This window comes from Periplaneta americana, chromosome 2 (genome assembly GCF_040183065.1).
Source record: "Periplaneta americana isolate PAMFEO1 chromosome 2, P.americana_PAMFEO1_priV1, whole genome shotgun sequence".
In the NCBI taxonomy this organism is placed as follows: Eukaryota; Metazoa; Arthropoda; class Insecta; order Blattodea; family Blattidae; genus Periplaneta; species Periplaneta americana.
Genome location: NC_091118.1, coordinates 128,547,510 through 128,564,602, shown reverse-complemented (window position 1 = coordinate 128,564,602; position 17,093 = coordinate 128,547,510). Strand labels below are relative to the sequence as shown.

The 17,093-nt window shown below is 36.4% G+C and overlaps 1 protein-coding gene and 2 non-coding genes across 3 annotated transcripts in view; all 3 read right to left on the bottom strand.

The window, feature by feature from the left end:
• The window catches only part of LOC138694565 (uncharacterized), a 402,311-nt gene that overhangs the window by 139,547 nt on the left and 245,671 nt on the right, over window positions 1–17,093 (bottom strand). The gene's annotated exons all lie outside the window — the stretch shown is intronic.
• TRNAV-UAC (transfer RNA valine (anticodon UAC)) lies at window positions 15,403–15,475 on the bottom strand. Its single transcript has one exon. It is a non-coding gene; the product is annotated as a tRNA-Val (tRNA).
• Window positions 16,768–16,840, bottom strand: TRNAV-UAC (transfer RNA valine (anticodon UAC)). The gene has a single exon. It is a non-coding gene; the product is annotated as a tRNA-Val (tRNA).

Sequence of the window (17,093 nt, the reverse complement as noted above, 5' to 3'; positions counted from 1 at the left end):
CTAGTTACGCAAACTTTAGTGACTTATGGCGGGCGATGGGAGATATGACTGAATTATGGTAAAGATAGGAATAGCAGAAATACCCCCAAGAAACCTTGTTCTCTCAAGCACAAATTTTACCTTACATTCGCCCTTATCTGGAACTGCAACGTACAGTGCATTTAGCTTTCGAAAACTGGACAACTGAAATTCGTTGAGTTGTCAAGTATTTTCTTACAAGTTGATATTGGCAGTGGGAAAAGGGAGATTCCGTAGTGAACGCCGTTCAGGTCTGATACAGTCAAACCTTCGATGTAACGAGGTGACAGCAAGCAAGAGACGTAGAATGCAAGAAGGATAGAAATGCTGCAGAGACAGACTGATTCTGCAGTTATACAGGGTCTTAAAGGGTCCAGTTGCTAAGCAACATTTATCGGTCTGGTGTACAGTAGTCTCATAACGTTACAACGAAATATACGCATAGTGAAAGCGTTAAAACTCTCACTCCTAATAACAATAATCAATTTTACTAGTATTTCCCCTATAATGGTAAAATATGAGTGAAACTTTGTAGCTTGAAGAAGTTTAAAGGATTTTGAAGAATAGCTGTAGATTAGAAGAAATGTGAGAAGAAGAAATAAGAGATCAGAACGATGATCTAGAAATTAATTTTACATCAACATCGGAAAGCTTCTAGACTCTAGAGCAGCGTGACCAAAGGGTGTGTCGTGATTATATCGTGTAATCATAGAAATTCAAACTAGTACGAGAAGTTTCCTGCATATTGCTGTGTGTTTGATTCACGTACTGAAGGCAAGCAGTGGCGGTATCATGGCGCTCTACAAACTCTATCTCTACAAGCAGTAAGAGGTGGTTTCGTAAAGAATGAGAAGGGGAACTTTTTTGTTATTTTGTTGCACAAAACGTAATATGTTTACTTTGCTTAACGGTTCATTTAGGAGTAGGGTAAATTAGTGTCTGTTGGACAGTCGGGTATGTTGGACACTTTGTACTTTAACGTGTTACCTCGCCACTTGGGGGCACCACATTCTGCTAGAAGTCACTGACGGAAGTAGCCCCACACGTGGCTACTTCCGTCATTGACTTCTAGCAGAATGTGGTGCCCACAAGTGGCAAGGTCCAACATATCCGACTGTCCAACAGACCCTAATTTACCCTATATAGAAACACTTGCCACGTTGAATAATGTATTATTATTATTATTATTATTATTATTATTATTATTATTATTATTATTAATACTGACTATTATGTATGTGTTTCCATAATTCTTCTGCTCTAAAGCCTTTTAATAGAACAGAATTTCTCAAAAGAGTAATGATTAAAATAGTTTAAATAACTTGTCCATAAGAAGTTTTTAATTTTGAAAAACTACAAATTTCTCGACCAAGTATCTAGAGAAGAATTAGAAAATTCCTGATAATATTCAAGAGGAAGGTTAAAAAAAGAAGCAAGAATAATCGTATATTATTCTCTGGTTTTTGATGATAGCAGTGACATTACTGATACAGCAAAACTTGAGATTTTTATCCGCGGGATTGATCAAGATGTTAGTACAGGAACCACCACTGGTTGTAGTTTTCATTCCAAGTACCTTTCCTCCATCTCCTTACTTCATAGGCTGCCTGTCGCATGTAATCACTGCTGCTCGAGTTTTGGTCACCGCTGCCCTAGAGTCTAAATGCTGGTGTTATGGTAGAGTACGAATAGCCTAATACCACTTATATGTTGCTATTTTTTGCAAATATGAAATAATAAAATTAGTACTTTATTGTGATAATAGCGATATATAGTTAAATATTTACAGATTATAAAACTCAAATTTGCAAAGCAGCACTGAAAAAAAAACCGGTATTTATTTTATTTTATTTTATAATTTATTTAATAATTTCTTTATTTATACTGGCAGAGTTAAGGCCATAGGGTCTTCTCTTACACTCTACATTCTATTGTGAATATAATGCACTGTATTACAAGGTTATATCCAGGACAAAGTGAAAGGTAACGGATAACGAGAAAACCCTATGGGCCCTTTTCAAATGGAGTAATCACGGAGCTTCAGTACCTATAATTTACAGTGCACTTACACTTACATTGATTGGCTCATTGTACTGATTGGCTGTGTACTGTATATTTTTAGTAGAGCCATCAATGTAGCTCAGTCGGCAGATTCGCTGGCCTGCTGATCCGGAGCTGCGCTCGGGCTTGGGTTGGATCCTCCGTTTGGTCTCATTGATTTCTTTCTTCCGAGGTTTTTCCCAGCCGTGGGACTGATGGCGGATGGTCTATGGCGAATCCTCGGCCTCACTTCACTTCATCCCCGTTTGGTCTGACTACCTGCTTGGGTTTTTTCCGAGGTTTTTCCCAACCGTAAGGCAAATGCCAGGTAATCTTTTGGCGAATCCTCGGTCTCACCTCATCTCACTACATTTCGCCAAAAAATTGTAAAAAAATTGAAGAAAATTGCAAAATTGTAGAAATTGTAAAAAAATGTAGAAATTGTAAAAAAAATGTAGAAATTGTAAAAAAAATTTGTAAAATTGTAATTGTAAACTTGTAAAATTTTGACTTGTTCCACATCTTAAAGCTTCATTGCTAATGTACGATCTATAGAATATAATAAATTAAATGAAATGAAAAAAAGAAAAGAAAAATAATATTACTGTTCCAGTCCGATAGGTGGCCTGGGTGGCTTTCATAATTCCGTTTCTGACAAGTGGGCCATCCTGCCTCAGGCCTGAAAGAGACAGGTTCCATCCCAGCCTTATGGTCCAGAGTTCCAAGCTCTTCCTACAACAGCATCGGAAACCTATATTACTCCAAACACTTAATTCCAGCATATTTGAAACAGTGCAGATGATAGATAAAATGAGAAGAAGTGTGGTAAAATGGCTGGGAAAGAAAATACCTAAAGAAAATAATCTGCAACGTCTGTTTTATCCACCAGAAATTCCATCACAGTCTGGCCGAGGATTGAAACCGATTCGTCTGGATGGAAAACCAGTGCGCTAGCGCTTGAGTCACAGACGTGGCTAATTAACAAGTGACAGCAAAAATTAGTTTGTAATACAGTGACTATGTCTAAAAGAGAGATATTAATAGTTACTGAGTGGTATCTATAACTTGAAAGGACGTCTCCCTTATCTGACATAGTTCATTCTGCTTAAGGCAAAGTACCTATACATACAAGATACACTGAAATGCTAGTGTGACATATTAGCCTATTATTGTGACGAAAAGTTCTAGCAACAGATATATTTCTTGGACGAAAAGGTATTGGAGGTTACAGCCTAATGCAACAATACATAACACAACACAAAATGTTACAAAATGAAACTTTCCGATTTTATTATTGTAACTAAAATATTGCAGACCAGGCGTTCTCAACTTGGTGCTCGCGAGCACTACTGTGCTCCTTTAATTATATTTGGTACACTTGTCATGAGAGTGAAAATGTGCTCGCGATCACGAACGTTCCTAAGGTCCTTTTTCCAATTCAAACTTTATTGTACGAGGCGAAACAAATAGTGTGCCTATCCATCCAGTATACTACTTTAGTAACCTAACAGGTTTTCTTGTGTTTCATACTGTTTAATCCCTTTCAATTTTGAATCAGAAACTTCAAGATTATTCAAGACAATGGTATGGTTGCTCGTAAGGAACTTCAATTGATAGATCTCTAGTCCTCCTGAGCGCTGAAATATTTATTTTTAAAAGGAAACCTTTAGGAAGCAGAAGATACAAGAAGGTCCCAAATACTACGAAGTGTTTCTCACAAATGTGTAGCTATGTTCGGGACTACCTACCTATGCGAAAGAAAAGAAAAAAAAACTTTCTCACTTATGAAATACTTCCATAACAAAGCGAGATCGCGATTAATTTATTGATTCATATATAAGCGGCTTATCCTTGGACATCACTGAAATTTTGAATAACATGCAAGTTCAAGGATCTCATTACTACGGTCATTGTTTTTAAAATCCGTATCTTATGTTATTTAATTTCATTATGTATTCGCCAGAATAAATATTATTATTATTATTATTATTATTATTATTATTATTATTATTATTATTATTATTATTATATAATAAACCTGTTCGACTTCAAAGTGCTCGCTCATTTAGTATTACATATGGGCGATGCTCACTATCTTAAAAAGGTTGAGAACCCCCGTTGTAGACTATAGACTTTCAAATTTTTTTTCACTTTCAGGTAATAATGACTTGTACAATATATGGACTCCTGTTTATCGCAACAGGAGAAAGGAATTCTATATCCTGAGCAGCTGCAACACGTGGTTCACACTTCATTTTACGGACTTCGTTCACCTCAGTGGGAGCGAGAGATTTCGTATCAGGAGCAGGAGCAGTTGTGTAGGAGAAGTGAAATGCTTTTGTTATTGGAGTTTGGCAGTGAAACATTTATTGTTCGTGACGATAATAATCTTACACAAATTCAGAATGTCTTGCTTTTGTACACTTGTCATTGAACGTAAGCACATTATCACAGTTTCGTTGTTTTAAGCCACCGGTATCTGTCAAGAGTTTGTTTATGAAACTGAACGGAAAGTAACAGTTTAATTGTTGGTAAACTTATCGGCTTCAATGTATAAGAAAAACAAACGCGGAAGCAATGCAATACTCTGAAAAATGAATTCGATTTTATGGATGTACCCTATATGTTGAGATTCCTTATTACCAGAAATGCGATTTCTTTATGTCCAAGAGATTTCTCTTGTAATATCGTGTAACATGTTACTTAACGACGATTTATCAATTATGTGGTTATCTACCGTCTGTGAAATTGGCGATAACGAAATTATATTTGGCGAGATGAGTCTGAAGTCTCGCCGTGGGATTATCTAACATTCGCCTTAGAGTTAAAGAAAACCTCAGAAAATCCAAATGGGTAATTCACCCAAACGGGATTCGAAGCGACACCCTAGCACTGCCTTAGATTAGGAATCGAGCAGACTAATCCCTAAAGCCGGGTCCACATTACTCGTACTCGCATGACTTGCAAGCCCTAGGTGGCTTGTCAGACGTCGGGTAGAACTCGTCTTGTGTTCGTCCATACTGAGGTCTTAGTTCGAAAGGATCCGACGATAAATCGTAACGAAATTATAGCAGCAAGCGCGAGGTTTCTAGCGATAAGTTTGTCGTCAGTTGAGCTCGCAAAAAAAAAATATATGGGGATTATCAACCATTTCCTGCAGTCGAGAAATTTATAAGTAGTGGAAGTAACCTTTTGGAGAACATCAAATCATTTTATCGCATGACAACCCTTCAGACTTTGATCTTGTAGAATGAAATAGTCACTGAACTACTTTTTCCAGTTGCAAGTTTTGGAAGCACTTTTCTGTATTTTCCTAAAATTCTGGTCATCTTCTTATTAAGCTTTGCGACGTATATCCCGAGTTCTTGGGAAATGGCTTTCCACGTTTCACACTTTTCTTATAGTACTTTATACAAATTCTGAGCACAAAATTTGGTATTTTTCATGTACGTTAGTAAAGTTCACGATTCAATTGTTCGACTATTCCATCAATGAACGAGTGCTACAAGTCAACTGAAGATGAGAACTACAGGCTCGTCCCCGCCCACATGACTTGCGCAACTTGTCGCAAGCCTCTTTGATGTTTCAACACCGATTGGGTCCCCACAAGCCACAGGCCTTTGTTGCTCGCCTGGCTTGTCTCGTGAATCGGCTCCCCGTTCACATTACTCAGGAGTCACTGATTGATAGTAATTGATAGATTTATTGATATTAGTTCACAAAAGTACAAAACTTAATAATTTAACAAAAAGATCTATAGCCTATATAAAAGTAGTTATACATAATAAATATACAATTTCCTAAACTAATTAATTTATCGCAAATCTCAGTAATTTATTGGTTCAAACTTGCACTTACGTCTGGTTTTAGTACATGTTTAAACCAATCGTAATAACCATTAAGACTTTAAACCTTATTTACTCGTATCTGCTCCTTTTCACAATTTACTACCATAAATATTTTTAATACTTTTTTTTTAAATTTTAACTCTACTCGTACAATAAACAAGTGTAAATCAATTTTTCCTGTTGTTCTATTTATCCAGTATTTATGTTTAATTTTTAGGTCTTATTTTACATAATAACTTATTATTTCAAATAGGTGAGCAGATGTCGACATATTGTAAGTCATGATACTGAAATAGCTGAATCGGTACATTCCATATGTAGGTTAATCTTTATTTCTTGCAATATTTTATTGTCAGCAGAAACGTTTGCGTAACTTCTATGAAGACAACCGCATACCTGTTTAAACACAAACTTGACAAGTTGCTTACATAATCAACCTCAATTTAGTTTCATCATTGTATCACATGCACTCATTTTCGATTCATTGCTATTATGATGACTAAGAAATTTATTATAAATGCATTCTTATTGAATTTAAAATATAGTAGTTAACCAATTTATAAAATCAAATTATCTTCTGAACCTTTACTAATTAATATAGCTATCGGAATGCATTAATTACTTCATTAATTCTCTATTTTCAATTTTTTTATTATTTTAAAACCTTGACGTTATTCTATCTTATTTTCAAAACCTCTCATATCTTATTTAGTTAATAATTAGTTTTTATAATTTTAGGAAAATTTAATCTTTGTTGATGCCTATCTCTTAGTAGGTAGTTTCGTTCAGTATCTATATCCTCGATTGAATTTACTTTATTTCTGTTACTGTTTCTATTTGTCATTTTACCTCTTATTAACTGTTCGTCACCTGCTTCTACTTCATCGGTCGGTATCGCACAGCTCCTCCATATTGTAGCACTTCCTCTCGAGCACCCCGGACTACCAAAGGCCTGTGGCATTTTTATTAAGTGATCTTCACTTGCGCTAACGTTGCCGGTTGATTCAGGAGTCACTAGAGTACGAGTAGGAGTAGTGTGGGTGTGCCTTAAGACATTCCTGTAGACTTTAGCAATGGTCGGCAAAGATGACGTCATATAAAATACAACCCACGAAACAAAGCAAATGGGAAGGTAGGAGGAGGGAGATATATGAGGAAAAGGTGAGGAACTTATTCACTATTACACTTGAACATTGCGTAACTTAAAGTGAATAAATGATGGCTCAGGGGAGGGAGATCATGCCTTATCATGCTTATAGGCTACGTGAGGGAATTGACTCGCGAGTCATGAAATGCTGGCCATTACAATTTAGAGTATTGGACTGATTATTCATGCTAGGTATCTCAGTCAATTAATTCGCAAATTAGTAGGCCTACATTAAATATAATATTTTGCTTAAAATGATGGGAGTTTATTAAATATAAAAAATGATTATTTTCTCAAAAGCAGCTACCAATAAATACATTAAAATATGTTTGGCTCTGCAAGCATTACCTATTTAGTAAGCATATTTCTTTAATGCTTAAATTACTATTGAGATGATAAGACATATATAGGCCTAAGATAATGGAATAAGTGGTGTTGTGAGGTATCACAATAGTCCAATTATTTCTTGTTTAATTGTTGATAAGGCGAATCCAGAAATGCATATAGAGTGTTAGCTGGAAAGTCAGAGGGAAAAAGACCTTTGGGGAGGCCGAGACGTAGGTGGGAGGGTAATATTAAAGTGGATTTGAGGGAGGTGGGATATATTTGTAGAGACTGGATTAATTTTGCTCAGGATAGGGACCGATAGCGGGCTTATGTGAGGGCGGCAATGAACCTGCGGATTCCTTAAAAGAAGTAAGTATGTAAGTAAGTACGTAAGTAAGTAGATATTAACTGAAAATAGTCAAATACAATTTTCGTCCATTACAACTCCGTTAGAAAACAATGAAAGAAACAAAGATAGAATATGTCCGCTAGAGTTGTGACCTTGTAGAATATTGTTCCGACGCTTTTGCTAGAATAGGAAAATCGGTTAGGTATTCTACGGCAGAAATGGTCGTAGAATTGATAATATTAGTCGGAAAAGAAAATAGAATGGATGTATAGGAATAAACGTATTTTCTTTTTAAAATGAGAATTACATAATCATAACCCATGTGGGGTTGCTAGTCCCCTATCGGTCGTCTCCCCAGGTGACGGATAGAGGAATGCTCACCATATTTGGGGGGTACTGGGAAATCAAAATACCCAGGACGGACGAAAACTAGACTGGCTCTCCAGGTTGGGGTTTGTGGCAGTGGACTAGCTCCCCACTACGTTGAAAAAAAATATCGACCACGACTCCTAATCAACAGTCTCGGAACAAACAGGTAAATCAAAGACGACATAAGCTCAGGAAGAGGACAATGTTTTTTGGTACATGGAATAATCAAGGAAAATTTTGGAAGCCTTGAATTTAATTCAGGTATGGAAATGGATTATTTACGAAGGAGTGTAGGAGTATTTCGGATGCAAAAAATCAGGAATGAAGAAATAAAAAGACGGATGTAGGCAGAAGAGACAGTTCTAGAAAGAACTGAAAGAAGAACACTACGATGGTTTGGAAATCTAAGGGGGTTGGATCAACAACGCTAGCCTAAAGAATATTTGATTGGTCACCAAATGGTAGAGGAGTGCGGGGTAGGCCAAGAAAAACAACATGGTATAACACCAAAGAGGCCATCGGTGCTATTGGACTTCAAGAAGAAGATGTCTTGGACCGAACGAGGTGGCGATTAGGAGTGGGAAGGCGGGACTAGCTGCATAATCCCGGACACTACTACTACTACTACTACTACTACTACTACTACTACATAATCATAATATAACCAACGAAATGTCTTTGTGGGATTGGTGTGAATGGTATGTGAATGATATCAAGTCGGTATTTTGTTAGAAGTTTCAAACTTGTGGAAAGGATTTGTACTACTTCTCTTAACCAATCACAGACATTTTTATATATTAGTATTCCCTTATTAGATATGTATTTATTTATTTCTGAAATACGATGTTTCTGGAATTCCTAAAGCCCCAGAAGTTACCCGATTGATTGTACACTATCTACCAAAAAGTAATTGGGCACTGTTTTTGTCCCTTTAGAACCTCGTGGTACCAGCTCTTGTTGCTATAACAGCAGCCACCCTGTCAGGCATGCTCTCCATTAGTTTGTGTAGAATATCCACTAGAATGCGTCGTCTTTCCTCTTGCAACATGGCACTCAGTAGGACAATGGAAGTTGGCCTCATCTCCCGATACCTCAATCGGCTGTCCAATTCGTCCCAAAGGTGCTCAATGGGATTGAGATCAGAACTCTGTGCAGGCCAGTCCAACCGATGAACATTACTGTCTGCATACCACTGCATAGTAGCCGCCGAAACATGGGGCCAACTTTCATTGTCCAACTGCGTGCCATGTTGCAAGAGGAATGGCGACGCATTCCAGTAGATATTCTACACAAAGTAGTGGAGAGCATGCCTGACAGGGTGGCTGCTGTTATAGCAATAAGAGGTGGTACCACGAGGTTCTAAAGGGGCAAAAACAGTGCCAAATTACTTTTTGGTAGATAGTGATTACAAGTTCTATAGAAAAAGCACATTATAGCTTAAATTATACGAATTAATCTTTTAATCAACGTCAAAGATTTAAATTGTTTGAAATTATGCTTTGGATCATCACAAAATTGTCGATTATTAATTTTGACTGTCAGAGACGGTTTTTATTTTCTTTTCAATCTCAGCTATATAATATGATTCAATGTTCAAATTATATTTTTATAATTTTGAATTTACAATCAAGCTGATTTAGGCCTACTTACATTTTTAAAATAATAAATTCCTGAAGCTAAGAAGCGTACAGTTGCTACTGCATTGTGGTGAATCGATATACAATATTTGCATTTGGCTCCCTTCTTATTTATATTTTTTGTATCGTACAGTTACCATACTTCAGACCTACAAATCATCCTGAGAACCTATACTTGATCACTGAAGTGCTCATACCTACAGAAATTCTTAATATACATTCACTTAGCTTCTACGAGTGAAAGCATTAAATAGTCTCTTTAAGAAAAAATAACCTATGCTCAGGACGACAATCGAAAGCGGGATATCATGATTTGTAGTCGCGAATTCTGACCGCTAGACCACGAAGCCGCAAGTTATAAAATTTTCTTATATCGTTATTTTTGACAACATTGATAGATAATATCGCCTGTTGTTCATGCAAATACCAGAGTCTTGTATCTTAGGTCGTATTAAATTCTATGAATTCTACAAGAAAAATTGCCACATTCTACTCTGTCATTTGATATTCTATTATAGTCTAGTGCAGCTTTACAACTCAAATCCCCACAACGCCATACACACTGACGACCACACTGCATTCTTTTCATCAAAATGACTTCATTTATATCACATCAGCGTGTGCATCGAATTATAACTTAATAAGAGTTAAAATTTTAAATGTTAATGATTTCAAGGCTCTAGAACAGCTATCATGTTCTACTTAGTAAAGAAGCAATGAATTACGTTTCTGTAAGATAATTTCATTGCATGACTATTTTACGATTATTCACACAATCACACGTCTACATCCAAATATTTGAGCCATCTTAAAAAGATTTCCGCATACTTACATATAACAAGGTACTGGAATAAGACACTTACCTGAAATAGAATAGAGAACAATATATTAGAATTAAGTAAGGCATACTTACATGTTGTTGGAAAAGGGAACAAAATTGGTAAAAGTTTAGGTGTATTTGTGATTAATGCATATGCCGAATACAGATATACAGATAATACTCGCTAACTTGGACTTCAATAATTCGGAATTCACGATAATTCGACCACCTCTTTTATTTTACACAATATACTTGGAGATTAATATTTCACACATTGAAGGTAGAAGTGAAGGCAAAGAGTGAATGAAGAATGTGATCATAAATTCAAATTATTCAATGCCTATAATATAAGTATTTCAAACAGAGCTATTTGATACAGCTTTAATTAAAAATGTCATGTAGCCTATCCTCTTCGCAGACTCCCCTTGTTAGTGTACATTGGGAGCACTCCAATTTAGTTAAATGCTGTGGTACGTTAGATACACTTAACAACTTGATGAACGAAATTACGGTTTTTATTTCATAGACTTGTTTGTTTCTTTCAACGTCATTACTTTTATTTTCGCGAGTTCATTGAGACGATCAATTCGCTCACTCATTTTTATCGACAATGTTGCTCTGAAGCAATTTCATCCTAGTACAGTGTTTGTTCCGTTGGTCTAACGATTAGTTTGTTGGTATTCCAAATTTTTAACCAAAACTTAAACCTCGGCGAGGAAAAGACGGTGTTGAGATGTAGTTCTTGGAGTACAGCTGTTGCACTAACATAGTTTCATTATCTCTCCATAATGAATAACCATTCTTATCACCAGAGCTAGGAAGTTGGAACCAAAACTGTTGTGTGAGCTTGGACTATATCTCTACCGAATGAAAAGTAATAGCGCATCTCTCAATGTTAGCGAATCAGAAAAACAAACATGTACAGCTGTGTGGTAATCAAACATGTGCTCCAATTGTCCACAGCCATAGAACAAGAAAATAATAATCTTAAAAAATAATAATTTATAATTATAAACTTAGTAACTCCCTAACTAAAATAGTTTACATACTTATAAAAATAACATACAAAGTATAAAATTATGATTCTAGCCTCATTGTAACAAATAACAATTAATATTTTCATTTTATCAAAAGAAATACTCCTTTTATGTTCAGAAAAAAAAAACAATATTTGTACTGTGAAAATATTCGTTCTACGTCACAAGACGTTCCTGGAACAAATCTGAAATATGTTACAGTATCTCTTACCACCATCACGTGAACAACTACTTTGTGAATTAATAGTGTAGGGTAAGGTGGTACATTATGGATCACTAAAGACAGATTTTATTGTTCCAACCAACATACACGTCTGTGCATTATTATTTTATGTTTATATAATCTTTGGACATTTTCTGATATGATACAAGTGTTTAAACAAAATTACTTCACTTAAGTTAAGCACTGAAAAATAAATTACATTTAACAAAAAATGATCCATAATGTACCTCAGTTGGTACAATTCGGATCGCTACATAGTACGTATAGAATCACTGGCATTTGCCACAAATAAACTTTTTTTACCTTTTCCACCTACACAGATTTCATGATACCACATTTGGCACCCTTGACAACAAATCCAGTCTCCTTTCCTTATGGATTGCTGACAGTAATAATTCAGAAAACAGAATCCACACACATCTTTTCTTTTTGGTGATTCCTTGATAACACCAACACACTTCCTTTTAGCACTGTTGGGCTTCTCACCATTGATTTTGGTTTTATTTGTGGTTTCATTGCCACATATCTTAATACGAATGGTGTCAATGTTTTGTGGGGAAGGAAGGTGGCCAGAGGTCTGCAGTTTCCGTTTTCGGCACGACTCCTTTTTAGGTAGAAAAGGCAACACATTTTTTATTGTATCCTCTGGTGACGAAAAACAACTTTTATGACTTGAGAAGTTGCCACTAGTTTTGGTGGATGATCTAGTTTATGAAAATATAGGCTTGGTCGCATTTGTGTGTCTGCTTGAGTGCTCTCTAGAGGTTTAGGGCCTACTAGTGCTAGCGGTTGCATGACCAGCTTTATTTTCGGCATCATTATTTGATTATATAGACGTGACTGCACGTTCAAATTTTTTCTCCGGAACAATGTCATCGTTGAATGGGAATATCCCAGTACATTGAAAACTTTTTAACAGTTGCACCTACGGAATCCGTGTGTTCAAAGCCATGTTGAATATGGGACAGAATCTTTCCTTCGACAGATTTTCATTTGGATGAATCCATTCAATTGCATTCTTATGGTATTTGGTCTTCAGTGACTTAAACAATGTTCTGTCTAATGGTTGTAAGACATGAGTGCTATGTGGTGGTAACCCTAAAAATTCATCTCATTCATCTGAAAATATTCCAAGGCTTTCAAACTCACATGGCTTGAATGATTGTCCAGAACTATCAAGACTCTGCCTGGGGTTTTGTATATATTGAAGTGATTCAACCATGCCAAGAAGAGATTTTCATTTATGTACCCTGACTCGCTCATTGCCACTATCGAGCCTGGAGGCAAGCTGTCCTGAAATTCTGGGTGTTTCCTAACACTTTCAAAAATGACTATTGGAGGGATGAATCCACCGGATGTGTTACAACATGCAACGATGGTTACATTTTCCTCTCTTTCTGCGTTGTTAATAGCAACAACTTTTCATTTCCCCTTTTGATATTCTATTTTAGAAGGCCTGTTATTAAGTGGAAAACCACACTCATCCATAAAGGACACATTATAAGGCTTGTCACACAATTCAAATTGGTCCGTAACTTCTTTCAAGTTGCCGAAAAAATGCGCAACTGATTGCCTATTTAATCCTTGAGCCTCGTTAGAAATGCGAGAAACCAATCAATCCGTGCAACTGTGTTCTCCGTATTCCATGGGTGTTTCACCCGACTTCCTTCTGCAAAGTTAAATGCGGCTTGCCTCACCTGAAGAGGTGTTAAACCAAGACTATTGCGTCTCCTAAACGAAGCTTTCACCCAGTAGCTCTCTGCTCTTCAAGCTTCAGTTTTCTATGGAGTGCAGTAAAAGTAACTCGAAAGCCTCACGTATAAACAAATACCCTTCCTTGACGCTCTTAATTGCAGTGTTCATCACCGATGGCTTCCACTTTCGCCTGCATTTAGGTTCTGTTTTTACCCTTGACATCTACCCATGAACATGTAAGAAAAAATATTAAAATCAACAACAAAACGAAAAAAAATTGTAATATATAAAATATACGCGTAGGATTATATATAAAAATAATTACAACAAAAAATAATCGTCTAACTTCTCCCGATCCCATTTGTACTACTAGGCTATATCCATATTGTAGCTAGACCACTGATCCATATTGTACCTAGACTACTGATCCATATTGTACTTTAGTAATGTTAAATGTATGGGGATCATTCATTGTTGCAATGCAACAATAGGTGACAGCACTTGCACCTACAGTCGTCTATTTCATGGCATCATAAGACTGTATAAAAAGGAAAATGATACTGCCATGTTTGAAGCTACACCAGGAACTTAAATACTGTGCAGTTTTATAAATTGGATATCTTCCATGTGCAAGTATTCACCTTCCTATGCAAAATAAATTGTAGAGCTTCAATGAAAGGCACAGCTGTACTGAAACTCACACGATAAACACAGCAAGGATCCTCCTCCTTGACGCACTGCTCAAAACAGGTCTACCAACAATAGTCTTGTAGAAAATTACGCTAATCTTAGCTTGATCCGTATTGTACCTATATCCATAATGTACCACCTTACCCTATCTCGTATGTGGTACATAATATTAAACCAATATATATATATATATATACTTATATATTGTGTGGTCGGCCTCGGTAGCGTAGTCGATATACCGCTGGCCTTCTGTGCTCGAGGTTGCAGATTCGATCCCTGCCCCGGTCGATGGCATTTAAGTGTGCTTAAATGCGATACGCTCATGTCGGTAGATTTACTGGCATATAAAAGGACTCCTGCGGGACAAAATTCCGGCACACCGGCGAGGATGATATAACATCTGTTTTGCGAGCGTCGTTAAATAAACCATAATTTTTTTTATATTGTGTGTATGAATGAATTACCCTTCTATGATCCATTAAGGGCTCATGAGTACTAACAAGGGAAAGCTCGTTTTAGATTCTGATATGATGAGATAAACCACCTGAGTTATATTCTTATAGGCCTATTTGTTTTGTATAGGTACAGTAAAAATTATATAGCGAATGGAGCAACAGTGGAATACAAAAACAGATGTAAATACGAACCAAATGGCACACAAAATTGGTACCACACAGGTTATCTCAAAGTACTACCCTGTGTTGAGATCTATTTAATTTCCAATAGAAATATATTGTTACCAGAGGTTTCATACCTCCCTCATTTTCTCCTAGCATCACTAAAACAATGAATCCGCCCGGGTGCCTTCTAAGTTTTAAGCAAACGTGATAACCACTACACCACGAAAGCCACATAGCCTACAAAGTAATCCTTTCAATTGCAAGTAGCTAAAATATTATTATGGCTGCTGCCTGTAATGTAATGGACAGAACCGCTAATAAAGGCATATTTACGCCATTCTACATATTAATGATCTCGAAGACAACAATTTGTGTATATATATGGTGAAATATATAGTTAATGAAGCAACAGTGGAAAGAGAAAATAGATTTAAAAATATCTATTGGCATTACATACCAGCTGTCTCAATTAATTATGGTTCCTGTGACATGAGTAAAATGTATTTTACTTCTAATAGGAATAAGAATATATTTTCAGATTATGTTTACTATCTCTCTAAATTTCTGGCATTACCAAAACGATGATTCCGCCCGGGATCGAACCGGGGACCTTCTGCGTGTAAAGCAGACGTGATAACCGCTACACCACGGAATCCATATGCGTAACAGTTCTCTCATTTGCAAGCACCTGAGATGCTATTGTGGCTGCTGCCTGTAAGCCAATGGACAGAATCGCTAATAAAGGTATACTTCACACCAGTGATGCATATTCAAGCCTGTACGGGCAAGCCACGGGCAAAGGTTATCCATGCACAAGTCAGGTAGAGCAGGAAATTTGTCTCTAGAGTTGTAGCTGGAAATAATAGGTTTTTCACATATTACATTATTGAAATGGACTTATAATGACTACTTTCTTAGCTTTACATTTCCTTAAATTCTGAACTTTATTCGAAGATTCTTAAATTTGCAACGAAAATTATAGTATTGTGATTTTCAGCAGTAAGCATACAGGCAGGTGAACCCTATAGGCTATAATATATAATATTGATGAGCCTAACAAAGTCAAGAATAAGAGCAAAGCTGTTCGATGATGGTAAGCGCTCTATGCTTAGATTTGCTTCCTCAAATAATATTTTAGACGTAAAGGCTAGTGTGAGACAGAAATCGAAGAAGCTATTCTGGCCAAATTACATCTTAAAAAGTATATTATTTATTTTGCATAAAAATATCGCTATTATAATGGTAATGATGTTATATTCCAGCAATTTGATCACGGAATATACCTACCTACCTACTTACCTACCTATATATCTACTCCTGCTTTCATTTGCAATTAACTGAAAAGCTACTGTGACTGCTGCCTGTAATACAATGGACAGAAACGCCAACAAAGGTATACCTTACCGATATTGTATTTAACATCTGTAACAGTTGTAAAAATAACTACAGTACTACCAACAAGCACTGTAAGTAACAAATGACAATGAATTTCTGTAATAGGATTTATTTCACTTATAATGAGAATGTATTGTCAGCAGAGGTTCGAGGTTCAATGCCTCTCTCATTTTCTGGCATTACTAAAACAATGCTTTTGCCCTGGATCGAACCGGGGATCTTCTGTATATAAAGCAGAATGATAACCCCTACACCAACCCCTACACCAGGAACCAATCTGCGTGAAAATATTCTCATTTGCAAGTAGTTAAAATGCTATTGTGTTTGCTGCCTTTAATCCAATGGATAGAAACGCCAATGAAAGCATACCTTACCGATATTGTATTTAACATCCGTAACAGATGTAAAAATACTACCAACAGGCACTGTATGCAACCTATGATAATGAATTTAAGTTCCTGTAACAAGATCTATTTCATTTATAATAAGATTGTATTGCCAGCAGAGGTCCGTAGTTCAATACCTCTCTCATTTTCCGGCATTATAAAACAATGATACCGCCCGGGATCGAACCGAGGACCATCTGCATGTAAAGGAGACGTGATAACCACTACACCACGAAACCCGCCTATGTAAAAAGCTTTCTCATTTGCAAGTAGTTAAAATGCTATTGTGTTTGCTGCCTGTAATACAATGGACAGGAAACGCCAACGAAGGCATACCTTACCAATATTGTATTTAACATCCGTAACAGTTGTAAAAATAACTACCGGTACTACCAACAGGCACTGTAAGTAACCTATGATAATGAATTTCTGTAAGAGGATTTATTTCTCTTATAATGAGAATGTATTGTCAGCAGAGGTTCGAGGTTCAAC